This window comes from Leptinotarsa decemlineata, unplaced genomic scaffold, assembly GCF_025532065.1.
Source record: "Leptinotarsa decemlineata unplaced genomic scaffold, Ldec_3_MD MMD2_tig00004307_RagTag_RagTag, whole genome shotgun sequence".
In the NCBI taxonomy this organism is placed as follows: domain Eukaryota; kingdom Metazoa; phylum Arthropoda; class Insecta; order Coleoptera; family Chrysomelidae; genus Leptinotarsa; species Leptinotarsa decemlineata.
In genome coordinates, this window is record NW_027412606.1 from 20,872,245 (window position 1) to 20,887,382 (window position 15,138).

Sequence of the window (15,138 nt, forward strand, 5' to 3'; positions counted from 1 at the left end):
AATGTTCATCAGGAAAATACGCTATTGTGTTCAAACGGTTATTGGACATTGGGAAACCGAATCTTGTCGTTTCATTTGAGATTGAACAAAATTAAAGTTAGTACTGTTTCCAATTTTTTCTTTGTTTTATAGGCAAAGAATTTTTGGGTGTATACAATATTTTTCATTCGGGTCAAAAATTCTCACTCACAGATATGATCTGCATAAAGTAGTGTTTCCATACAATATTTTTCCTTCACTTAGTACGTGCAGAATATGTGTTTTAAATTCTTTATTTTGAATGACACTTGATTTTTTATTTTCATTATAAGTGTAGCAATTACTTCATGAAAGACATACCCTCTCTGTTGCCAAAAAATTTTTTTAGTGTATGTTTTTATCGAAAAATCTAATTTATTTCAGTGAAGTTTTTTATTGAAAAATCGAATTTATTTCAGAATAATACATCAACGTGTGCAGTATCAGTCAGAGTCATCTCAACAACAACATTCAAAACCGTCATAGAAACCTTTCCAGAACGAGTTTCAAATCTCAGCAGTTTCCATTTTTTTCAGTCTATAGTTGCACATTATGAGGCTAGAATTTGTCGATATTCACTGATTTGTTGGACAAACTGCGTCTATTCAATATATACACAACCGTAATGAATTTGGAAGACTTTGAAGATTCATCGTGGTGTGTTCCAAAATTCAAGAAAAACACGCCGTTCTGTATGGGTCATTTCGAAGGAAATTTGTTCAGCTTCAGTCTCAATAACGTTGATATTTTATATAAATGGCTTTATAATATACTACCGAAATAAATAAAATACATATCACACACATCTTTTTTTGAAAATGAAAACTTATCTTATACAGGGAAAGTTGTCGAAAATATGCAATAACAAAAAATTGTATACCAGATTTTATAGAGATGAAGAAACATCATATTGAATGATACTAAGTTGACAAAAACAGGACATTTTAGAAATGAAGGAAATAAGTTTGTCTGTCATTTTAAATTCTGATTCGTTGGGTCGATATAACAAAAAGTGGCATTTTATATCTTAAATTTTTTTCAGGACATTATTATAGATGAATGACATTTGTCATTAAATTTCAAGTGTGATATTTGGAAATTCATTTCGTATTATAGTTTTTTCGAAATTCCCATTCAAATTAGCATCCTTTGATATAGATACCGGACGAATCTATTATGTGTAGATAACCTGAGTTTCAATTGTTCGGGGTTCTGAGTTCTTGTACATATAAACATAACAAAGTAACGATACAGACAAATATGAAAAATCTTAATAAAATAATTCGAATCCATTCAAGTGAATACATGAATTGAAAGATATTTTAACCTCAACTTCGATATTCTGAAACAAAAACACACAGTATTCACAATTCCATCTTTCGTTATTCCAAGTTCATAGTCATCAAAATTGAAACGATTATAATATATAGGAATATAAAACTATCTTCAAATACAGTTGCATGAATGCACATCAAGCATTTTGTCGTAGTACGGTGACCGGGGCAAAGTTACAACTTCAGCATAATATGAATGTTTATAAATATTAGGGAAGGTCAAGATCATCAATAGGTATTAAGAAATTCATTCAGTGTTCAAAGCTTTCGGAATACAATGAAAATAATTTTCTTTATGACTATTCGTTCGATATTAAATATTATTACCTCAAACTATATCGAAATCATAACACGTTTGCGATTCATTTTTTCAGTTACATTTGAAAAGTAAGTTTCAGTTTGCAGAAATAATAGCCCACACATGTTGGAAATTTTGCCATAGTGTGGTGAAAATCGTATTGAAAATTCTACGAAATATAAGCGCATATATACAGAGTGAATCAATATTTGAAATACGTCGTTTGGAACCACCCATAACCGTTCCTTTTCGAAATTTGGCAGAAATAATGCTGAGTCGTATTGTAGAGTTAACGTTCGAAATTGGGGAAAGTGAAGTATTCAACAGTTTTGCGTGCGTTTCCGAACAGTTTACGTGCCTTTATTCGTTATTGTTTCGTCGTTATTGTCGTTTTTTTCCTATTTCAATATGACAGTCATTTAACACTTAACGCGTTACGCTTACCAAGTAAGCATCATCAGGAGATGACTAAATCCACGCTTTGTCGTATGAAGGTTCGTTTTGCGAATTTTCGGACTCCTGAACCGAACCTTGAGGAACAATCAACCTAACTTCTGGTACAGAGTGGTGTCGTAAGCCAATCAGTCTGGAGAAATAAAATATCAGTAGAATGATGGTTTTAGATGAAATTGAACTGAAGAATGTGGGTCGAATAATAATAATAATAGTGATAAAACATTGAAACTCAACTTGTGTTACAGAGTGGTGTCGGTCAGCCAATCAGAATGGAGGAATCAAATATCGGTCTAATAATTGTGTTAGATGATATTGAACTGGGAAATGCGGGTCGAAAAATAATGCTGGCCGCTGGATGGAACGAGTATCGTAGCGATTTAAGCGTGTAACTCCGCCCCTCGGCTCCCTTGGTACTCCACCTAACCTATCGGCCCCCTTGGTACTCCACCTAACCTATCAACTCCCTTCAATCCCAATAATATTGAATGTTTGGTGGTCATACAATCGGGATAATAATGAATATATGGATAACGGGTGTTGGTTATAGAGCATCAAACACGTCTACAAAGCGTTAAAACGTTGTTTTTTTCTATTTCCAAACCCCTTGTATTCAACGGATTCGAAATGATAAACAATAAATATTGTCATCTATCGTGTATCGCAACAAACATTCCCCAGAGGGCGCAACCAGTGAATTTAATGGAAACCTTGGTTACACACTACCGACACACACTTAACTTTAGTAGATAGAAAAGTTCCGCAGCTGAGTTTCGACTTTCTGTTACAGATATTTGGAAAATTTGAAGGAATTCAAACATTTTTCTGCAGAAAAAAGCCGCTCTCCACTGACTTGTTGTACTATATCTCCTATTTTTTTGGGGTTCCACCTTCTGCTTCAATAAGTTTTTTGAGGTTCAATTGGACACCAATATATCTTGGAATAATCATGTCGCTGGAATTAACGAAATTGCACGCATCATTCGATACCTAACAAAGCATACCAGAACTTATAGTCACCGTAAGATCTCCTTTGGTATCTTCTAAACATTTCAGTTTTGAGTGAATGAATCATGTCAAATGCGATGATCCGACTATTATTAACGAAAATATGGTTCAGTGCCCTTTTGGTTGCCTCTTTTGTTTTTTTTCTTTGATATGCTGCACGTGACGATGCGACTTTTATTAACGAAGAAGCAGGTTAGTGCACTTCTGACATGTTGCGCCATCTTTGTTTTTTCTCTGTCGATGAATTCTGCATTCGTTTCCATTTCATTTGATGTGCTGTACGTTGAGAACAAATAATTATTAACGAAAATACGGCATATTGCCCTTCTGACATGTTACGTTGTCTTTGTTTTCTTTTCTCTGTCGATGAATTCTGCATTTTTTTTTCTTTTTCAGTCAATGTACTGCACGTTGAGATTCAATTGTCATTAACGGAGATGTGGCTTCGTTTCTTCCTGATATGTTGCGTCATCTTTGTTTTTTCTTTGTCGATAACATTCTGCATTTGTTTCTCTTTCATTTGATGTGCTGCACGTTAAGATCCAAATATCATGAGTAAATATTGTGACTTAATGTCTTTCTGACATGTTGCGCCATCTTTGTATTCTCTCGTCAATGAATTCTGGATTTTTTGTCCTTCCATTTGACGTGCTGTAAGCGAAGATTCGATTATTATCAGCGAATATACAACTTAGTGCCCTTCTGACAGTTGCTCCATTTTTTTTTCTAATAACTCATTCATTTCCACAAATCCTCACACATTTTCTACCACGCCACCACCTCCTACGCTGACTACGTCACTTTCAAAGTTTTAATATTTTATCATTATTATTATTATTTTTCGACTCACATTCCCCAGTTCAATATCATCTAACACAATTATAAGACCGATATTTGATTCCTCCATTCTGATTGGCTGACCGACACCACTCTGTAACACAAGTTGAGTTTTAATGTTTTATCACTATTATTATTATTATTCGACCCACATTCTTCAGTTCAATTTCATCTAAAACCATCATTCTACTGATATTTGATTTCTCCAGTCTGATTGGCTTACGACACCACTCTGTACCGGAAGTTAGGCTGATTGTTCCTCAAGGTTCGGTTCAGGAGTCTGAAAATTCGCAAAACAAACCTTCATACGACAAAGCGTGGACTTCAGTCATCTCCTGATGATGCTTACTCGGTAAGCGAAACGCGTTAAGTGTTAAATGACTGTCATATTGAAATAGGAAAAAAACGACAATAACGACGAAACAATAACGAATAAAGGCACGTAAACTGTTCGAAAACGCACGCAAAACTGTTGAATACTTCACTTTCCCCAATTTCGAACGTTAACTCTACAATACGACTCAGCATTATTTCTGCCAAATTTCGAAAAGGAACGGTTATGGGTGGTTCCAAACGACGTATTTCAAATATTGATTTACTCTGTATAGATGCGCTTATATTTCGTAGAATTTTCAATACGATTTTCACCACACTATGGAAAAATTTCCAACATGTGTGGGCTATTATTTCTGCAAACTGAAACTCACTTTTCAAATGTAACTGAATAAATGAATCGCAAACGTGTTATGATTTCGATATATTTTGAGGTAATAATATTTAATATCGAACGAATAGTCATAAAGGAAATTATTTGCATTGTATTCTGGAAGCTTTGGACACTGAATGAATTTCTTAATACCTGTTGATGATCTTGACCTTCCCTAATATTTATAAACATTCATATTATGCTGAAGTTGTAACTTTGCCCCGGTCACCGTACTACGACAAAATGCTTGATGTGCATTCATGCAACTGTATTTGAAGATAGTTTTATATTCCTATATATGTATATTATAATCGTTATTATAATCGTATCAATTTTGATGACTATGAACTTGGAATAACGAAAGATGGAATTGTGAATACTGTGTGTTTTTGTTTCAGAATATCGAAGTTGAGGTTGACATATCTTTCAATTCATGTATTCACTTGAAGGGATTTGAATCATTTTATTAAGATTTTTCATATTTGTCTGTATCGTTACTTTGTTATGTTTATATGTACAAGAACTCAGAACTCCGAACAATTGAAACTCAGGTTATCTACACATAATAGACTCGTCCGGAATCTATATCAAAGGATGCTATTTTGAATGGGAATTTCGAAAAAACTACAATACGAAATGAATTTCCAAATATCACACTTGAAATTTAATGACAAATGTCAATCATCTATAATAATGTCCTGAATAAAATTCAAGATATAAAATGCCACTTTTTGTTATAACGACCCAACGAATCAGAATTTAAAATGACAGACAAACTTATTTCCTTTATTTCTAAAATGTCCTGTTTTGTCAACTCAGTATCTTTCAATATGATGTTTCTTCATTTCTATAAAATCTGGTATATAATTTTTTGTTATTGCATATTTTTGACAACTTTCCCTGTATAAGATAAGTTTTCATTTTCAAAAAAAGATATGTGTGATATGTATTTTATTTATTTCGGTAGTATATCATAAAGCCATTTATATAAAATATCAACGTTATTGAGACTGCAGCTGAACAAATTTCCTTTGAAATGACCCATACAGATCGGCGTGTTTTTCTTGAATTTTGGAACACACCACGATGAATCTTCAAAGTCTTCCAAATTCATTACGGTTGTGTATATATTGAAAAGACGCAGTTTGTCCAACAAATCACTGAATATCGACAAATTCTAGCCTCATAATGTGCAACTATAGACTGAAAAAAATGGAAACTGCTGAGATTTGAAACTCGTTCTGGAAAGGTTGCTATTACGGTTTTGAATGATACTGACTGATACTGCACACGTTGATGTATTATTCTGAAATAAATTCGATTTTTCAATAAAAAAATACACTGAAATAAATTCAATTTTTCAATAAAAACATACACTAAAAAAAATTTTTTGGCAACAGAGAGGTTAATGTCTTCCATGAAGTAATTGCTACACTTATAATGAAAATAAAAAATCAAGTGTCATTCAAAATAAAGAATTCAAAACACATATTCTGCATGTACTAAGTGAAGGAAAAATATTGTATGGAAACACTACTTTATGCGGATCATATCTGTGAGTGAGAATTTTTAACCCTAATGAAAAATATTGTATACGCCCAAAAATTATTTGCCTATAAAACAAAGAAAAAATTGGAAACAGTACTAACTTTAATTTTATACAATCTCAAATGAAACGACAAGATTCGGTTTCCCAATGTCCATTAACCCTTTGAATACAATAGCGTATTTTGCTGATGAACATTCATCTAAGTGAGGACGATACGCCTCCGTCACTCGGTGGGGCAGAAATGATACTTTATCTCCCAAATCTAACAAGACCGCCTCACCAAATTTTCCTTTCACGATTTTGGCAGTGAATATCCTCTGCGGCATCTCCACAGGCAAATCTGCTACTTTGATACTTGGCTTTCTCTTCACGATCGAACTTGCATTCAACTTTTCCATCTGTGAAAAATAAAAAATGAAAGCTTTATGTTTTGATTCACAATATATGCGAATACTATCTCAAACAAACCACGACATGTAAAACATTTGACTGAAATCATCCAACATATATATATATATATATATATATATATATATATATATATATATATATATATATATATATATATATATATATATATATATATATATATATATATAAAGTGCCGATAAAGTCCGCATAAAGTCTTCATCATATTTTCAAATGCCATGTTTCACTTCATTCATCTCAAAAATCTTCATGTAAGTAAAATTGTTCACCTTCAAGTGTGCCTTATGTTGCCACAAAAAAGTCAAAAAAATGTGGTTCATATTTCTGAACAAATGAAGAAGTGTTTTATATTTTCAAAAATAAATACTTTATAATATGATAAAGTAGAAAGCTTTGAAACTTCCACTTTTAAACTGGCACAGATGATAATAGTTATGGATGCTCATAGTAAGTGGTTGGAAGTTTTTCCGATGTTTTCTATTACCTCAAGTTTGACAATAGAGATTCTAAGGGGTTGTTTCGCGCGTTTTGGATTACCAAATCAGATCGTTACAGATAACGGTACATCTTTCTGTTCTCAAGAATTTGAGAAGTTTCTAGTTCAGACTAATGTAAGTCATATTACGACACCCCCTTACTATCCTTCCTCTAATGGTGCGGCGGAGAATTGCGTGAAAACAATCAAAACGGCTCTTTTGAGTACTTTGGGTAAAAATAACTAAACAAATATCAATTTAGTTCTCAATAACTTTTTATTCGACTATCGCAACACTCCTCACTGTACTACAAAAAGTAGTCCTGCCAAATTAATGTTTGGAAGGAATTTGAGAACTCGTTTTGACTCACTATTGCCAAATTCAAATATGGTTGTGAAAAATCGTGTCCTAAAAGCACAAAATAAACAAAAATTATATTTTAGAGGTAAGACAGTAGTGAAGTGCGTTCCTGGAGAATCGGTGACAGTGAAAGATTGTAGAAATGCGGGTAAAGTGATTTGGTTTAAGGCTAGAATTGTTAGGAAAATTGGAAGGTCGACATATATAGTTGAAGTACCAGAATTAAATAATATTAAATGGAAGCGACACATTATGCAGATTAAAAAACTTCATATCAAAGATGCTATATTGCCTAATGGAAATTTTCAGAGTTCAACCGATAACAATACAGATAACGATGTTGAAGTTGTTACAAATACTGCAGACTTTTCCACTTCTCGTGACACGAACTGTTCGAATGAAAATGTAATCTCGCGACCAAAGCGTACGGTTAAGCCACCTGAACGCCTAACTTATACTTGAATATATAATTGAGACTCATATTATAATGTATATATATATATATATATATATATATATATATATATATATATATATATATATATATATATATATATATATAATATATATATATATATATATATATATATTAGATATATATATATATTAGATAAAGTCCGCATCAAATGGGAAACTTTTTTATTAAGATTTTGCTTAAGAAATGATGTCAAATGGCGTCTACAAAATAGGTCACGTGATTTCCTTAACCTGTCAAAATTGACATTTAAAAAAAAACATCGAAAAATGACATTATTCTTCAAAATATCCAAAAATATCAAAGGATTAAAACATTTTCTTTTGTAATTTTATACCCACACACCAAATTTCAAACCCATAATAAGTATTTTATATTTTCACTATTTTTCCGCACTCCTGCTTTTTCTACTTATCAAAATTTAAGCACACCTGTACTAAATCATTTATTTTAACTAAACTCGTCACCGAATTTCTTTTTTTGTAATATAATAATATTTTAAGAGCCTCTTTGATGTTAAAAACAAATTTTGAAAAATAAAAGTTGTCAAACTTGATGCAAAGTTCATCTAGTTTCAACGGGGCTTTCAAAACCATACAGTACTTGAGTTTTTTAATGAGCAAATGGCCTCACAATATGAATTAGAACAAAACGGAACATTAGGAAACATCATTTCGTGATTCTTGAAGCCCATTCAATAAAAGAAAAAAACTCATAGTATTTACATTTACCTACTCCGCTAACAACACTAATTTAAAAAAACTGGGTAGGCTGTGAAAAAATATGAAACTACGTAATGTGTTTTAGAAAACGTCACTGTCACTGAATAAATTAATGCCCGTTAGTTCAATGTAATGTATGAAAATTAAAATAATATGTTATCTTTACAAGAAAAAATTGAAATTTTGCTAATTTGTGGTGAAAACACATTGCATCGACAAGTGGCCGATATTTTTAACGCAAGACATCCTGGTAGACATGTACAGCAATCCACTGTAAGTAGGATTTTGAAAAAAATTAAACTGACTGGTTCAGTTGAAAATACTTTTAAAAAACCTCATAATCCATCACGCTATAATGATGAGGTTCAGTTGGCTGTCTGCCTGGATATTATCGAACAGGGAAAATCAAGTATTACCAATATTGTAGATAGAACTGGCGTTAAAAGAGAAAGCGTAAGAGCAATTTTACATAAAAATAAATTCAAACCCTACAAACCCAAATTTATAAATACCTTAAAGGAAAGAGATTTCGATGTTCGACTAGATTTCTCTTTCTGGTACCAAGGAGAAGTAGAATTAAACAGAAAATTTCCTTACAAAATCCTATGGACCGACGAAGCTACCTTCACATCGAACGGCGTAGTCAGTTCCCAGAATTGTAGGTGATGGGCTCAGGAAAATCCTCATTTCGTGATAGAATGTCGGGACCAATATTCATTTAAAACAAATGTGTGGTGCGGTGTTTTAAATAATCAGGTGATGGGACCATTCTTTTTTAGACACAATTTAACTTCTCAGGATTATTTGCAATTTCTAAATACTGAGATCAGTGATATAGTGGACAATATGCCGGATGAAATAAGACATAGTCTGTGGTATCAATGTGACGGGGCTCCTATTCATAGTTCAAGACAAGTCAAAGAGAAACTATTAGAAATGTTTAGGGGCAAAGTTATTGGGCGAAATATGGAGCAAATATGGCCGACTAGGTCGCCAGACTTAACCCCACTATATTTTTTCTTGTGGGGTTACTTAAAACAAATCGTTCATAAACAAAGACCTTTTCGTGACGTGAATAACCTAGAAACTGTTATTAGAAACTCTATTTTAAACATAAACCCTGTGAGTATCAGCAACTCAATGAAAGATGTATCAAGAAGGACAATTATCTGCATAGAACGCGATGGAAGACATACAGAAATGTAGTGTATTTAATGTCGTGAGTCTTTTTTTCGTGTTTTTTTGCTATTAGGTATAGGTACATGTTTATTTTCAGTTCCTTTTAATTAAGATTAAATTCCACTGTATTTTTTGTTGAAAAAACAATAAACACTCTAAGATATTGTTTCCTAATGTTCCGTTTTGTTCTAATTCATATTGTGAGGCCATTTGCTCATTAAAAAACTCAAGTACTGTATAGTTTGGAAAGCCCCGTTGAAACTAGATGAACTTTGCATCAAGTTTGACAACTTTTATTTTTCAAAATTTGTTTTTAACATCAAAGAGGCTCTTAAAATATCATTATATTACAAAAAAAGAAATTCGGTGACGAGTTTAGTTAAAATAAATGATTTAGTACAGGTGTGCTTAAATTTTGATAAGTAGAAAAAGCAGGAATGCGGAAAAATAGTGAAAATATAAAATACTTATTATGGGTTTGAAACTTGGTGTGTGGGTATAAAATTACAAAAGAAAATGTTTTAATCCTTTGATATTTTTGGATATTTTGAAGAATAATGTCATTTTTCGATGTTTCTTTTTTTAAATGTCAATTTTGACAGGTTAAGGAAATCACGTGACCTATTTTGTAGACGCCATTTGACATCATTTCTTAAGCAAAATCTACTGCCAAAATCAAATTTCACATAAAACGATAAATAAAAAAGTTTCCCATTTGATGCGGACTTTATCGGTGACACTGTATATATATATATATATATATATATATATATATATATATATATATATATATATATATGATGTTTTGATGTTAAAAACAAATTTTGAAAAATAAAAGTTGTCAAACTTGATGCAAAGTTCATCTAGTTTCAACGGGGCTTTCCAAACTATACAGTACTTGAGTTTTTTAATGAGCAAATGGCCTATATATATATATATATATATATATATATATATATATATATATATATATATATGATTGATAGTGTAACGACCGTATGTATATATAGAATAGTAGTTTTTCGGGGTCAAACAAAAAACAATTTTAAAACCCGCATAGCTCTTCATAAAAGTAATTGTAAAAATTTAAAACGAAATTCTTATGCACTCACACAACTTGTTCTAGATACTTATATACTAACACCAAAATTCTCCATTTCGAACCAGATTCAAATAAAAGGCAATTTCTGGAAATGGCTGAGATCAAAATTGAAGAAAACAATATCAACAAAAAGACAGACATCGACAACCTCAGCAAAATTTATTCATTTTCACTAACAAAAAATATAAATCTGAGTACATCCTGTAATATTAACACAGTATAAATCCCCATAATAAACGATAATAAAAAATTTGAAAAAGTATTTCACATTATTCAATGTCAAAAAGTTGTCATTTTGATGTTGAAGACTTCTTTCAAAATTGAAATTTCCAAATTGAATATTCTCACATAGCACAGGTATTCTGTTTTATCCGTTATTATGTTTTATATATATTTATATATTTATTATGTCCTTTTTATATTAGAGCCCTCGATAAAGCTAATGAACATTAGCGAAAGCTCGGGCAGATATATATATATATATATATATATATATATATATATATATATATATATATATATATATATATATATATATATATATATATATATATATATATATATATATATCCCAGAGCTTTTAGGCCAGCAGATATCTCAGTCACCTGCGGAAAAAAATTGAAAAAAAATATGTATATCATAGAAGACCACCAGCACTTTCATGTAGCAGAGCAAAATCCACCCCCTCGCGAGCAACCCCTGCGAAACCACCCCTAACTTTTGTTTTTCAAATGGCAACCCCATGTTGTTTGTCGTTCAACTGACAGCTCTTGTTATTCCTCAACCAACGATATATCATAATTGTTCGAGAAAATTGAATACGTTAGTGGGTACTATCAACTGGACTGATCGAATTGTTCTGCATTGTAGACACCAGAAAAAGTGGACGCTACGCAGAAAAAGAGGCGATAAAATGTTAGAACTTTTTGTGCTTCCTTTCATTCCTCTGATATCTGGATGACACATTGCCATCAGTCGTGATATTGTTGTTGTATATCAAAATGCCTTTTACCTTCACTCCCAACGAATACGTTGATATGCTTTTAATTTTTGGTGAATGCCGAAAGAATAAACGTGCTGCGGAGAGGCTGTATGGGCAGCGCTTTCCTGATCGTCGACAACCAGGTCGTAATACGTTTTCGTATGTAGAAAATACCATGCGAACGGGATCATTTCCAGGAAAATCAGATCACGTACATCCTACTCCCGTGCGAACTGAGGAAAATCGCATAAATGTTTGGCCTACGCCGAAGCACATCCTCATATTTCGGTTCGTGCATTGGCGGTAGAGATTGGGATCAGTAAGTTATCTGTGCAAAGAATTTTCAAGCAGTACAAGTATCATCCCTTCAAAATTCATTTACACCAAGGACTCAGACCTACCGATTTCGAAAGACGAACGGCATTCATTGCTCACATTCAAGTTTTAGTCCATGACAATCCAAACATCCTCAATCAAATCTTGTGGAGTGACGAATGCCGCTTCCATAATAATGGTACTGTTAATCGACATAACATGCACTATTGGTCACAGGACAACCCTCACTGGATTAGAGAAACCAATTTCCAAACAATGTGGGGTGTGAACGTGTGGTGTGGTTTACATAATGGACGACTCATCGGGCCCCATTTTTTCCAAGACACTTTGACGGGCCACCGATATTTACTATTCTTGGAAAATTGTTTGCCTGCCCTCCTGGAAGATATTCCACTTGAAGAACGACAACAAATGTGGTGGCAACAAGATGGTGCTCCTGCACATAACCATAATGTAGTTACTACATTCCTCAATGATACTTTTCGAGACCGTTGGATTGGAAATAGTGGACCTGTGCGATGACCTGCACGTTCTCCAGATCTCACGCCACTGGACTTTTTCCTGTGGGGATATCTGAAACGAGTTGCCTCCGAAACACAACCAATGAATATTGACGATTTAACCCAAAAATTTTTAGAGGCTTGTCATACCGTTACTCCGGAAATGATTAGGGCTTCCTGTACTCGCGCGCTGATTCGGCGGCTTGAAGCATGTGTGGCAAGTGCTGGCCAACATTTTGAACATTTTCTGTAGTATCATGTATCAAAATACAGATGACCTTAAACATCAATATTTCATTTGTGTTTTTATTTTCTATGATTCTGCATGTCATTCTACCTACCATGATACATCATTGACCGAGAAATGAAAAAGACTGTGAGTTGAACCAAAACAAACATGGGCGTGCCATTTGAAAAACAAAAGTTAGGGTTGGTTTCTTGGGGGTTGTTTACCAGGGGGTGGATTTTGCTATGCTGCATGAAAGTGCTTGTGTTCTCCTATGATACATATTTTTGTTTTAATTTTTGTTCTGCAGGTAACTGAGATATCTGCTGGCCTAAAATCTCTGGGACACCCGGTATATATATCGAGAAAAATTTTGGAAATCAAATGATTCAACAATTCTCACCAATTTTCAATTAAATTACATTTGAATAAATTCATCTGAGGAAAAAGTCAAACCTAAAACACTTACTTCCAAATAGAATCGGTGCACTTGTCACTGGTATCACTTTCAACGGATGCAACTAACTCATTCCGCCATGCATGACGTATTTTTAGGAAAATAAGTGATGACATATTTTGAAATGAAACAAAGAGCCTTTGTTCCGTCGCTTTGAGAACTGCATATCTCTGGATGCTGATTCTGCATTGACAGTGATCAATGTCACCTTGGCTAAGAATAGGAAAATAGGTGATGACATATTATGCAATCAAACAAAAGAAAATCAAAGAGTCTTTGTTAGATGCATATCCAGCGTTGACATTAATCCATGTCACCTTGGATTTGGATAGCGCAAGAAACACATGAATTCTGCTTTTTTTCCCCATTTTATTTGAAGTGCTACATGTGATGATGCGACTATTATTAGATAAGATACAACTTTGTGCCCCCTTGGCATCGTCTCCTTTTTTTTTTTCTCTGTTGATGAATTCTGCATTCGTTTCCCTTTCTTTTGATGTGCTGCACGTTGAGATCCAAATATCATTGACAAAGATGTTGCTTAGTGTCACCCTGACATACTGCGCCATATTTGTTTTTTCTCTGTCGATGAATTTTGCATTTCTTTTCCTTCCATTTGACGTGCTATACGTGACGATTCGACAATTATTAACGAAAATGTGGCTTTGTGCCCTTCTGACATGTTGCGTCAGATTTGCTTTTTCTCTGTCGATGAATTCTGCATTCGTTTCCATTTCATTTGATGTGCTGCACTGAGATTCAGTTATCATTGATAAAGATGTGGGTTAGTGCCCTTCTGACATGTTGCACCATATTTGTTTTTTCGTTATCGATGGATTTTGCAAATTTTTCTTCTTTCATTTGACATGATGTACGTAACGATCCGAAGTTTTTTCAATGATTCTCTTTGCAATTCTTCCTATGCTGTTTTACATTAGGCGCTTGATATTATATTTTTCATAGTCTACACATTAAATCATTTGAAATGAGTACCCACACCGACCTGTTGCGACTAGTATAGCGAAAATACGTTATTAGGTCCTTTTGGCTTCGTAAAATGATTAACTATGTTTTTTGACATCTAAACGAATCCATTGATGTCAAAATCATCGGAATCGGACGACCGGAAGTAAAAACCGGAAGTGACCTGTTTTTGACGGATTCGAAACCTTCTCACCCGAAGGAATCCAAAAATACCATATGTTTCAGTATACGATGATTATTTCATTTTTTTGTCAACAAATTCTGCGTTTTGAATCAAACTTTTTCAATTGGATCACACTCATAATTGTTCATAACCCAACAACTTTAAATTCCATGTATGTTCAATGATTTTCTTTGAATGTGCAATTCTTCCTATGCTATTTCACATAATACGCTGTATAATATACTTTTCATAATCTACAAACGAAATCATTTGAAATGAGTACCCACATCGGTCTGTTGCTGCTAGTATAATGAAAATAGGTTATAAGGCCCTTTTGACTTCGTAAAATGATTCATTATGTTTCATGACATCTAAACGAATCCATTGATGTCGAAATCATCGAAATCGGACGACCGGAAGTGAAAACCGGAAATGGTCGTTTTTTGATGGATTCGAAACCTTCTCACCCTAAGGAATCCAAATATATCATATATTTCAGTATACAATGATTTTTGTCATTTTCTTCGTCAATAAATTCTGCGTT